General features: G+C 44.5%; 1 long non-coding RNA gene across 1 annotated transcript in view; it reads right to left on the bottom strand.

Annotated features, from left to right (window-relative positions):
- Nucleotides 1-271: 271 nt before the first annotated feature.
- The window catches only part of LOC117366557, a 42,281-nt gene continuing 30,042 nt past the window's right edge, over nt 272-12,510 (bottom strand). The window contains exons 2-3 of the long non-coding RNA XR_004540611.1: nt 7,513-7,566; nt 272-510 (exon numbers count right to left, since the gene is read on the bottom strand). This is a non-coding gene — a long non-coding RNA (uncharacterized LOC117366557). The remainder of the gene's footprint in view (nt 511-7,512; nt 7,567-12,510) is intronic.

Genomic DNA, 12,510 nt, shown 5'->3' with positions numbered 1-12,510 from the left:
CCAAAGAACTGCAGACCTTGTACACGATGCAGGCAGACTTTATTATGACAAATAAATCTTTGATTAAAAACCTTTTACCAGGTAAGGGACCCAACACAGTCCGTGTTTCGGACTAACCTTCGTCAGGGGTCCACTTTTGATAAAGGGGAAAATTATCAAAAGAAAAAAGCCTTGGATAAATAGCGATGGGTGACACGCTGAAAAAACCGCCCGAGTGAAAAAAAGGTTTTTAATCAAAGATTTATTTGTCATAATAAAGTCTGCCTGCATCGTGTACAAGGTCTGCAGTTCTTTGGTTTGTTTGTTCCACATACATAAAAGCACCCATGAATCAAGTGAACCAACTTTAAATGATCAATTTCCTTTTCTGCGGGATTTCACTAGATTTCTAAAAATGTAGTCCGGTTACTAGAAGGCCTGAACAAGGTGCGTCTTTTAACATCTTTTTGAATTTCATCTTATCACCGCACAGTCGTAAAACTCCAGGCAGTCAATTCCACATCCGTGGACCTGCAGTGTAAATAGCAAAGGTTCATTTTTTCATACAATGTACAGTAAAACCTTAGATTGCAAGTAACTTGGTTTGCAAGTGTTTTACAAGACAAGCAAAACATTTGATTAAATTTTAACTTGATATACAAGCAACGTCTTGCAATACAAGTACATACAGTATACACACATCACAACTGAGCCGACGGTGCTTCTCTCTCTGACGCTGCGGGAGTCTAGTGACTGTTCTAAACGAGCAAAGTTTTGCAATACGAGTACGTATAGTATTTTGCATTAACGTTGTGGGGCTGTGGAACGAATCATCTGAGTTTCCATTATTTCCTATGGGGAAATTCACTTTGATATACCCAGAAAGCATTTTTAACCATGAGAAATCTACGAAAAATAAGAAAATTCTTCGACATAGAGCAATATAGGCTCATGGTCCAATCCCTAGTCCTAGGTCTAGTGGACTATTGCAATATCCTCTATCTACCATGCCCTGCATTCATGATAAAACAACTACAGACTGTACTAAACACAGCTCTCAGATTGATCTACTCGCTGAGTAAATATGACCAGATCACCGCTGCCTACCTGGACTCACACTGGTTACCAATACAAGCATGAATTCAATTCAAACTATACTGTCTATTATTCAAAGCTATAAATGGCACTGCCCCCACTTACCTAAACAACCGCCTAAATCAGAACCTTACTACTAGGCAAAGAAGAACTCAGACCCCATTTACTTACCCCCCCATTCAAAGGTACTCGGCACAAGAAGATGTTTGACAACCTACTAGCGACGCAGGCAGCGAAACTTGACCACTCCATCTCCAACTTGCTGACCACAACGAGCGACTTCAAATCGTTTCGAAAAGAAATCAAAACTCTGCTATTCAAAAAATTGATCCAGATATCTTAACTCTCCCCCTTGTCCTTCTCCTCCCTTGTAATAGTCTCACCCCCCTCTTGTAATTTTTTCTCTCTTAAGTATCAACCATGTATTCCACTACCTAACTTACAAATCTTCTGGAAATGTCCAGTTAGCTTCTTTGTAATCCGCCTAGAACTGCAAGGTACGAGCGGAATAGAAGTCACTAATGTAATATAATGTAATATACGAGTGCTTTGGATTACAAGCATTCTTCTGGAAAGAATTGTGCTCACAAACCAAAGTTTTACTGTACTTCACTGCAATTTTAGAAGCTAAGATAAGCATGCATGATCAGAACACACATTTTTATGAGGCTTTTGGGAGGTCTGCATCTTCTGAGCCTCAGACACCATTACTCAATGCCCTACCGGGCATGAAAATATAACGAGTATGAAACCAGGAACTGTCTCTAGCCAACTCCCTCCCACCCTTCCCTTTGCATAGGAGGCTCACGTGGGAGTTGGGGAGCTTGGGGCTGTCGCAGCAGCGGTACTCCTGAGCTACAAGGTTTGGCTCATCAGAAGATGAGTGGTTATGTGGTAGTGTGATCAGTTGAGTGCCGATGTCACAGGTCAGGTGACCCTGAAATGGAGGGGAGGGGGGACATGGAGGTACATGCCTACTCCACACAGGCTCATCCTGGGATGAGCCTTTAGAGGGAAGTGAGCTCAAGTGAGTGAATAGGCATTAAGGCATGTGTCACGGAAGAAGGGCATGGAGGTTCCTGCCACCCCCTAGGCTCATGTTGACACGGTGGAGTCATATGGAATACAGTGTTGATTTGTCAAATTGCAATGTTTTGTAGCTCGGGAGGTGAAGCAATTGTTACTTGCTGATTTATTTCTTGACCCAATAAACAAAGCTGCGGCCTGGTTATTACCACCAGTAAGAGTCTGTGGTTTATTCATTGTTGACATTACTGCTGAGGTCATACGAACTTGAATAAGCAAGAAAGCGAGGACGCTTGGTGTATAAGAGGGCAAAGAAAAACGGGAGGGGGTGACAACTCGGGCCATTTCAGATCCATAGAGACGTATGAGGAGAGACTGGAAGCCCTGAATATGTATACCCTAGAGGAAAGGAGGGAAAGGAGAGACAGGGGAGATATGAAGGGTATTAACGTAGAACAAAATCTTTTCCAGAGAAAGGAAAATGGTAAAACCAGATCAGGACATAATTTGAGGTTGAGGGGTGGTAGATTCAGGGGCAATGTTAGGAAATTCTATTTTACGGAGAGGGTGGTGGATGCCTGGAATGTGTTCCCGAGAGAGGTGGTGGAGAGGAAAACTGTGACATGAGTTCAAAGAAGCGTGGGATGAACACAGGGGATCTAGAATCAGAAAATAATATTGAACTAAGGCCAGTACTGGGCAGACTTGCACGGTCTGTGTCTATGTATGGCCGTTTGGTGGGGGATGGGCTGGGGAGGGCTTCAATGGCTGGGAGGGTGTAGATGGGCTGGAGTAAGTCTTAACAGATATTTGGCAGTTGGAACCCAAACACAGTACCGGGTAGAGCTTTGGATTCTTGCCCAGAAATAGCTAAGAAGAAAACATTTAAATTGAATCAGGTTGGGCAGACTGGATGGACTCTTCGGGTCTTTATCTGCCGTCATCTACCATATTACTATGTTACATACATTAACACATATACTGTATACGCATATATCACCTTTTCTCAGTTCTGTTTGCTTCAAATGTCGTCGTTGCGGTGAGACATAAAAGACGGAGGCGATAATACACGTGGCAGATACTGGCACATAAGAACCTGTTGGACTGCTCAGTCTTCCCAGCTGCAATAATCTAGTCCAGCACATCAGTTATCAGCCAGGCAGGAGCTCAAAACTTCTCAAAGTGGGTTATCTCACTTCTCCTTTTGGGTGTTGTACTGTTCCAGGAAAAGGAGCATATGTTTCCATACTTAGGACTGTTCCTGTCTCCCACCCCCACCCCATGCCTATTACCCAACCTCTACCCTCTTCCGTATCTGTTCTATGCCATCTTGAGTTCTGCTATAGTTTTGGGTCACCATCAGCTCTGCTGAGAAGTTATTTCAGAAAGCTACAACTCTCTCAGCAAAGAAGAATTTCCTTATATGTTCTCGGAGTCTTCCAACTTCATAACTCCCGTTATTAAAATTCTCTTTTTTATTTTTTTGTACCTCATTGGAGCATGCCCAACAAACTTTCCCCCTCTAGCAATTGCATTTTGAAAGCTTGCTGAATTTTTAGAGCTAATTCTTTCTCTCTGATTCCTTGCTTAAACTCGGTAGCCTGTTTCCAGGAAAGACTGATCTTGGTCCATTCCAGGCCGTAACTCTAAATTCCTTTAAGTTCTATTTTAAGATGTGAGGATGGGGTTGTGAGTTCAAATCCCACGCTGCTCCTTGTGACCCTGGGCAAGTCACTTAATCCAAACAAACAAAGAAAAACTGCAGACAAGAGTACAAGATGCAGGCTAGGTTTATTAAAACAATTATTGGTTGCGGTGAATGTCACCACCTTTGTGTAAACCAGGGGACCCGACACGGTCCATGTTTCGGTCAACACGCCTTCATCAGGGGTCCCTAATTCGAAAGGTATCAGATTGAGCTGCAACAAAAATAAACTTAAGCCAGATTTCAACTAAATCGATCGCCGGAAGAAAGTCTCCGTGGGATGATTGCAACAATAATTGTTTTCATAAACCTAACCTGCATCTTGTCTTCTTGTCTGCAGTTTTTCTTTGTTCGTTTCGATTGTTGCTCCCTGCAGACCAGTTGGATTTTGTTTTTTGTTTTCGTTGACCTTCAAGTCACTTAATCCCCCAGTGCCCCAGGTACATTAGATAGAGTCGGAGCCCACTGGGATAGATAGGGGAAAATGCTTGAGTACCTGAATAATTTGTAATCTGCATAGATTTGTAGAATATGTGGAATATAAATAAATAAAATAAAAAGTCATTTACCTGGGTAAATAATATAAATCAATAAGACTTGGTAAAGTGTTTCAAGCCGTGGGCTGAACTAACTTTGAATATTCAATGCCATGATATGTGGCTCCTGGCCAGGGCCGGATTTTCCTATAGGCTAACTAGGCTTCAGCCTAGGGCCTCAAGATGAAGAGGGGCCTACATTCAAATTGTTAGCAAAATTAAAATTACACTATTCTAAAAACAGTGAACACTAAAACACTGAACCGAAAATAAGGAGAAATTCTACGCTTCGGGATCGGAACCGGCTCCGGCCGCAACGGGGCACCGACTCGGCTTCTCCCTTTCTTTTTCTCGCCCTGGGAGGAAGATCCCGGGGAGGGAAAGACGTCAGTCTGGAAATAGCTGGGCAAAGCCCAGCCCCGCGGGGAGAGAGGCAAAACGTGGATCCGTCAGGACAGGGTGGCCCAGACTGGCATTGGAGGTGGGTGGGTGGGGTGGGGGGTTTCAGTGGAAGGGGGGATGGGAGGCAGGAGGGCATCGGAGGGGGAGGGGTGAGGTGAGGAACGACGCACTGGGGGCACTATGGACATAGGAAGGGGCAATGTTGTGTGTTATGTTTGATTAGTTATTGTTACAAGTACTATATATGGTGCTGAGAATAAATGTCCAAATAAGTGTTCTCGACGTTTTTTTATTTATTATCCGTGTCACATTTTTTATAAAGGTTAGTACCAATAACAACATGTTTCATTTAACATATTGATATATATCACAGTAATGATGTATTTTATTATCTCTCATGTAATTTACAAACTTAAAAATGGGAGGTGAAAGGGCCTCATACGTGGAATAGCCTAGGGCCTCTTTTCATCTAAATCCGGCCCTGCTCCTGGCACTGAATATCTCGGTATGTCCACCGATCTGGAAGTTAAATGAACATTGGCCAATATTCAGGCAGGTTCCTGGTTAACTCAGTGCACAAAGTTTATATGCTTAGTGGACTGAAAATTGCCACTAAGCGGCTAAGCTGACATTCTGCCCTAACTCCGCCTCCGCCCCTTAGCCTATGTGATTAGGGTTTAGCTGGTTAGCTGACTTATTTGGCACCACTAACGGATTAAATATTGGCTATTGGCTCGCTCAGTGGGCTTTAAACCCTTTTGAATATTGATTCCCAAAATTTCAAGAAAGCAATAAAGAAACTTTAAGAAGTGTTAGTATTTCTGCATGAAACACCAGTTTATGTAAAGAGCATGTGCTCAAAAAAACTGCAATATCTCTCCCTGTGTTGAAAGCAGTAGGACAAACATCACCTTTGATTAATCATTTTCAAATCCTTATGATTTGGGCAACCCCCCCCCCCCGAAAGTTCCATATATCCAAGAAAATGTTCCTATAATTAGTTTGCACTTATCTTGACAACAATGATGTTGGTCTATTTAGTCCCAGAGTGACTCATTTCAGATTCAGAAACGGTCCAATAACTACCATACCCAATTCCAAATATAGAGCTCCTTTTACTAAACGGCGCTAGAGGTTTTAGAAGGGGCTGGTGATGCAAATGCCCCGACGCTCATAGAATTCCTATGAACGCCAGCCAGCACTAAAATCCTCCAGTGCCTTTTAGTAGAACCCAGAGATAGTTAATCTCAACAAAAGTCGCCCAGCTCCTACCTACCCGAAGTCCAGGGGCTTGGGGGAGGGGACGGATGAAGAGTACGCACTTTTTTTTTTTAGTCATGTAGCACTTGGCATTCCTGAGATATGTTTAGGTTGGGGGGGGGGGGGAGGGAATAATGTGCATTGATTACATTTTCACCTTTTTTTTCCAAGGGAAAAATTGCGCCCAGGAAAAGAAGGTGCATATTTTCCTATGGGGCAATTTTCAAATGAAAAGTAGGCGCATATGAGGGATCTTGACAAGGTTTCTGCACCTTCATTTTTTTAAAACACTATTTATTAAATATCTCAACAGCAAATGACATCACTACCTGCAAGGTGAGCCGACTTGCATGACTGGTTAGTCACATGACATTCTATGATACGCCCTCTTACCACTTCTCCCGCCCAAACTATTTCCTGCAACAACAAGAAAGAACGGAAACTTTTTGAAGAACCCTTGCACTTTATTCTTTTTATTAAGCCACAGAAGAAGACCTAGTGACAGATAAAGCTTTTTAAAATTTATTTATGTATACCATTCTCCCAAGGGAGCTCAGAACAGCTTACATGAATTTATTCAGATACTCAAGCATTTTCCTTGTCTGTCCCGGTGGGCTCACAATCTATCTAATGTACCTGGGGTAATGGGGGGATTAAGTGACTTGCCCAAGGTCACAAGGAGCAGTGCGAGTTTGAACCCACAACCTCTGGGTACTGAGGCTGTAGCTCTAACCACTTCACCACTCTAGAAATCAAAATGTAGTAGAAGTGAGCCAAGAATAGGACAATCAAGCCATTGTGACATCACCGATGAGGTTGGCTCTTATTGGTGGAATTATGACATCACAATACCAGCTCTGGTTATCAGAGGCTGAAACTTTTCACATTATTTATTACTGTTCTCCCAAGGGAGCTCAGAACGGTATATATGAATTTATTCAGGTACTCAAGCATTTTCCTTGTCTGTCCCGGTGGGCTCCCAATCTATCTAATGTACCTGGGGCAATAGGGGGATTAAGTGACTTGCCTACTTGAGTCATTGAGGATTAAGTGACTTGCCCAGGGTCACAAGGAGCAGCGTGGGTTTGAACCCACAACCTCAGGGTGCTGAGGCTGTAGCTCTAACCACTTCACCACTCTAGAAATCAAAATGTAGTAGAAGTGAGCCAAGTAAAGGACAATCAAGCCATTGTGACATCACTCATGAGGTTGGCTCTTGGGCATTGGTGGAATGAGGCATTGTGATGTCACAATACCAGCTGTGGTTATCAGAGGCTGAAACCTTTCACACTATTTATTCGGGCAGCTCAGAATTGTTTACATTAATTTATTCAGGTACTCGAGCATTTTTCCCTGTCTATTCTGGTGGGCTCACAATCTATCTAATGTACCTGGGGCAATGGGGGGATTAAGTGTGACTTGCCCAGGGTCACAGGGAGCAGCGTAGATTTGAACCCACAACCTCAGGGTTCTGAGGCTGTAGCTTTAACCACTGCACCGCACACTCACCTGTTTAAGTCTGAACCTGAAAGTTGCAGAGAAGTGGACCCACACGTTCATCATCTGGAAAACAGAATTCCCAAAGGTAGACGTCAGTTTATCTGCATATTCCAGTAAAACCTTTGAACTTCTGTTGGAAAGTACAGTACCAGGAAATCAGGTATCACAATGACACTGTTCGTGGACGTCTGTGTTAAACTGAACTTGCCTTTGCTTTCTACATTAATTTTCCAGTGAGATTTGGGTTCTAAATATACCCTGACCCTTTATTACCCTTTGCCGTTATACCAGAGAATGGGATAAAAATGACCCCTGAAACTCATCTTAAATCTCTTCCGATTCACCGCCTAGAAAATGTCTCTGACTATTCCCAGCAAAAACTGTGCTCTTGAGAAGCTACGACAGGAGTGCCTGCATTCGATCCAAAAATGAACTTAGTGGGAAAGGAAGGGCCGGTCATAAAGCAAACAGGCAGGGCCATTCCTCAGTGGATGGGAATAAGTGGCACATTGGTTCATGAAGGTTCTGGGGCAGAGGTTCTCAACTAGAGAATGACACGGGAACTCAATTTCCCTGTCCCATCCCCATACGTTTCCTCGCTGGAGGAGACAAGACTGCAGGCAAACCTGGGCACAGCCAAGTAACTCACTGAATTCCAGTGACGATATCTCAGAGTCCGACTACGCGTGCGCTCGACTGCTCTCTTAACACAGACCTTCACACATAATTAATAGAGGCCAGCACTAACGCGACACCCCTTAGGTAACTCAGTCGTCATCCCAGAGATATGCCATAATGCTCTCCGGTCACTGGTGTCTCCGCATGGTGCCTCACCACCTGCTCGTGCGAAAACAGCTCAGTAGGGATTAGATATCTTTCCTTGGCGAGAGACGGGTGCCGGAGAGAGAAAGATTTCTATTCTGAAATCAGGCCACCAGCTGACATGTCACATCCAAGGGTAGAGGGGATGCCCTGCACCAACAGCCTATGGGAGCTCACACTTAAACATCAAAGGAAAGGACACACAGAAGGTCAAAGGTGAAAAGACCAATGTGTTGATGGAGTACTGATAGGCATTGAATTAACAGCATCCCAGAGCTGACTTATTTTAAAATAATAGTCTGTTCGGAAGTGACCACCATTTTTGTCTTCTTCTGCCCACAGAAGTAAGATGAAGGGTTCCGGGGCAGGCCTGCTCATTCACGCTGCACGACGGCTGCCTCGAAGATTTAAAGTACAACAGCGGGAAATAGGTAGGAGGGCAGGCACCAACCATCCACTGTGTGCCCCTGTAATAATGTTATTTATTAATCCCCTGTTTTTTATTAAATTTATTGTATACCGCCTAGACGTAATGATAGGCGGTATATGTGTGGAACAATCTCCCACAAGAGGTGATAGGCACGTGGGATCTCTCAGAGAGAGAAAGAGATAATGGTTACTGTGGATGGAAAGACAAGATGGGCCATTGGCCTTTATCTGCCATCATGTTCCTATGTTTCTATAATCATAAAGTTCTATGACGTCACAATGCAGGAGTAAAGAGCCTTAGCCAATAGGGAGAGGAGGAGATAGTGGATGCTGCAGATGGGCCATTTGGCCTTTATCTGCCATCATGTTCCTATGTTTCTATAGATCATAAGCCACACAAAATGATATTCAAAGTTTCAAATACCAGAGAATAAGTGCTAATACTCTTCAATACAGGACAGCAGAAGAGACCTCAGTGTTTCTCAGGAATAACCCTGAGAAACTATCTATGGCAATATATATATTGTCATAGAGAAATACATCCCTGGTCTCAGCTATTTCCACTGCCTGATCACACTTCCCTTTTACTTATTATCACTCTTTTAATTTTTGATTTTCAAAATATTATCATGTATTATCCTTATATAGAAAAGAGGAAGCACTTATCTTAGTTATTTCTTCTGGTAATGTAAAATCACCGCAGAATGCAGTTTATAAAAAGTAGCGGGGTAGTAAACTATCCCGCTTAAAGAAGTCGGTCTCCTTTTCCAGAGTCAACCTCTTGCTTTCAACGATATCCCGACAGGCTGCATCAGGGGATTATTTTAAAATACGAGCTACTGCTTCAATGATTTCCTCATAAAGAAGCAAGAGGTTGACTCTGGAAAAGGAGACCGACTTCTTTAAGCGAGATAGTTTACTACCCCGCTACTTTTTATAAACTGCATTCTGCGGTGATTTTACATTACCAGAAGAAATAACTAAGATAAGTGCTTCCTCTTTTCTATATATTCTATATTTCTATAATATTTTGAAAATCAAAAATTAAAAGAGTGATAATAAGTAAAAGGGAAGTGTGATCAGGCAGTGGAAATAGCTGAGACCAGGGATGTATTTCTCTATGACAATATATATATTGCCATAGATAGTTTCACAGGTTATTCCTGAGAAACACTGAGGTCTCTTCTACTGTCCTGTATTGAAGAGTATTAGCACTTATTCTCTGGTATTTGAAACTTTGAATATCATTTTGTGTGGCTTATGATCTTTTGAAGATATTCAGCTTGTACTGAGACAGTAGTTTTGCCTATGTTTCTATAACCATAAAGCTCTATGACCTCACAATGCAGGTGTAAAGAGCCTTAGCCTATAGGAAAAGGAGATGCAAATGTTAAGAGCCTTAGCCAATAGGGAGAGGAGGAGATAGTGGATGCTCTGGATTGGCCATTTGGCCTTTATCTGCCATCATGTTTCTATAATCATAAAGCTCTATGACCTCACAATGCAGGTGTAAAGAGCCTTAGCCTATGGGAAGAGGAGATGCAAATGTTAGGAGCCTTAGCCAATAGGGAGAGGAGGAGATAGTGGATGCTGCGGATGGGCAGATTGGATGGGCCATTTGGCCTTTATCTGCCATCATGATTCTATGTTTCTATAACCATAAACTCTATGACCTCACAATGCAGGAGTAAAGAGCCTTAGCCAATAGGAAGAGGAGATGCAAATGTTAAAAGCCTTAGCCAATAGGGAGAGAAGGAGATAGTGGATGCTGCAGATGGGAGGCTGGATGGGCCATTTGGACTTTATCTGCCATCATGTTTCTATGTTTCTATATCAAATAAATAATAAACTTGAAACTGCCTATTTGGGGGGAGGCCATGGCCCCTATGGCCTCCCCCATTCCGACGTCTATGGTAGGAGCATCTACCTTGCTGGCCTGTGGTAAAATGCTCTTATACTGCTTAGTAAAACCCAGTGCTTATTTCTTACATTTATCAAGCCTGTGCAGGGAACAGGATCTAACATTATTATGAATACAAATAAAGTGTTTTGTGTACGTTCACCTTTCTGAGTGGTCCATGACACATCCTTGCTCACACTGATACATAGAGTGTGGTGTAGTGGTTAAAGATACAGCCTCAGCACCCTGACATTGTGGGTTCAAACCTATGCTGCTCCTTGTGACCTTGGGTAAGTCCCTTAACCCCCCCTTTAGCCCAGGTTGTGAGGCCAGAGGGAGAGACAAAGAAAATGCTTGAGTACCTGAATAAAATTATCTGCAGAAAGGATGCTTAACCTTTCAATATTATTATTATTATTTTAGCATTTAAATAGAGCCCTTGCTCAAAGCACTTTACAACAAATGTTCCAAATATTCTGCTAATGGGGTCTGTGGTAATTCAAAACATTTGACTCTTTATCTGTTCTTTTATTCCATTTTCACAATGAGGTTTTGTTCACTAAACTGGCTTTCAGCTCGAAATGATGAAGACCGATTCCTTTGTATTGCAATACTAGTCTTTAAGCCCGTTACATTAACGGGTGCTAGAAAGCAGCCCCCTTTCCCTCTCCCCCTCCAGTTCCTCCCTGTCTCTCCGTAGCCCCCCTTCTGTCTTCCCCCCTAAGCAAAATGATCTGCCTCCCAGCACACCCCTCCCCCCCGAAGCAGCTCCCTTTCCCTCTACCCCTCCAATTCCTCCCTGACAGTGTCTCCGTGGTCCCCCTTCTGTCTCCCCTCCCAAGCAAAGCTGTCTGCCTCCCAGCACACCCCTCCCCCCCAAAGCAGACCCCTTTCCCTCTACCCCTCCAATTCCTCCCTGACTGTCTCTCCGTGGCCCCCCATTTTTTCTCCCCCCCAAGCAAAGCTATCTACCTCCCAGCACACCCCTCCCCCAAAGCAGACCCCTTTCCCTCTGGCCCTCCAGTTCCTCCCTGACTGTGTCTCGGTGGCCCCCCTTCTGTCTCCCCCCCCAAGCAAAGCTGTCTGCCTCCAAGCACACCCCTCCCCCAAAGCAGGCCCCTTTCCCTCTCCAGCTCCAGTTCCTCCCTGTCTCTCCGTGGCCCCCCTTCTGTCTCCCCCCCAAGCAAAGCTGTGTGCCTCCAAGCACACCCTTACCCCAAAGCAGACCCCTTTCCCTCTTCCTTCTTCCCAGTTCCTCCCTGTCTCTTCGTGGCCCATGCGATTTTCTCTTCTCGCGGTCTAAACAGCTCCCCTAGTCCCTTGCCACCGCCGCCACCCCCTTCCTTTCCCGCGGTCGACAAACCTCTTGCCTCCAGCAGCCGCTGCAGCACTGTAAACATGTTGCTTCGCGGCCTCTACTGCCCCGATTTGCCCTTCCATGTCCCTGATGACGTCATCAGAGAAACGGAAGAGCAAACGAAGGCAGTAGAGGCCGCGAAGCAGCGTGTTTACAGTGCTGCGGCGGCTGCTGGAGGCAAGAGTTTTGTCGACCGCGGGTAGGGAAGGGAAGGGGGTGGCGGCGGCGGCAAAGGACTAAGGTAGCCGGCCAGACCGCGAGAAGGGTGGGCTGAGAGGAACCCAGGACCGTGGCAGAGGCTCGTTGCACAGTGTAAATACAGTTGCTCAGTGTGAGGCTTCCTTCGCTCTTCCGGGTCTGCATTCCGACTCCTCAACGCGCCAGCCTGAGCCGGCATAGGCGGTTGAGGGGGGAAGGTTGTGGTCGGAGTTGCTAGGCTGCAGCGGATGCGTGAGTTGCGAGTGTGGGGCCTGCAGCGGCGCGAGGTGGAGACGGAGAG

The sequence above is a fragment of the Geotrypetes seraphini genome, chromosome 9 (genome assembly GCF_902459505.1).
Source record: "Geotrypetes seraphini chromosome 9, aGeoSer1.1, whole genome shotgun sequence".
Classification (NCBI taxonomy): Eukaryota; Metazoa; Chordata; class Amphibia; order Gymnophiona; family Dermophiidae; genus Geotrypetes; species Geotrypetes seraphini.
The sequence above is the reverse complement of the archived record's forward strand: the minus strand, read 5'-3'. Positions and strand labels throughout refer to the sequence as shown.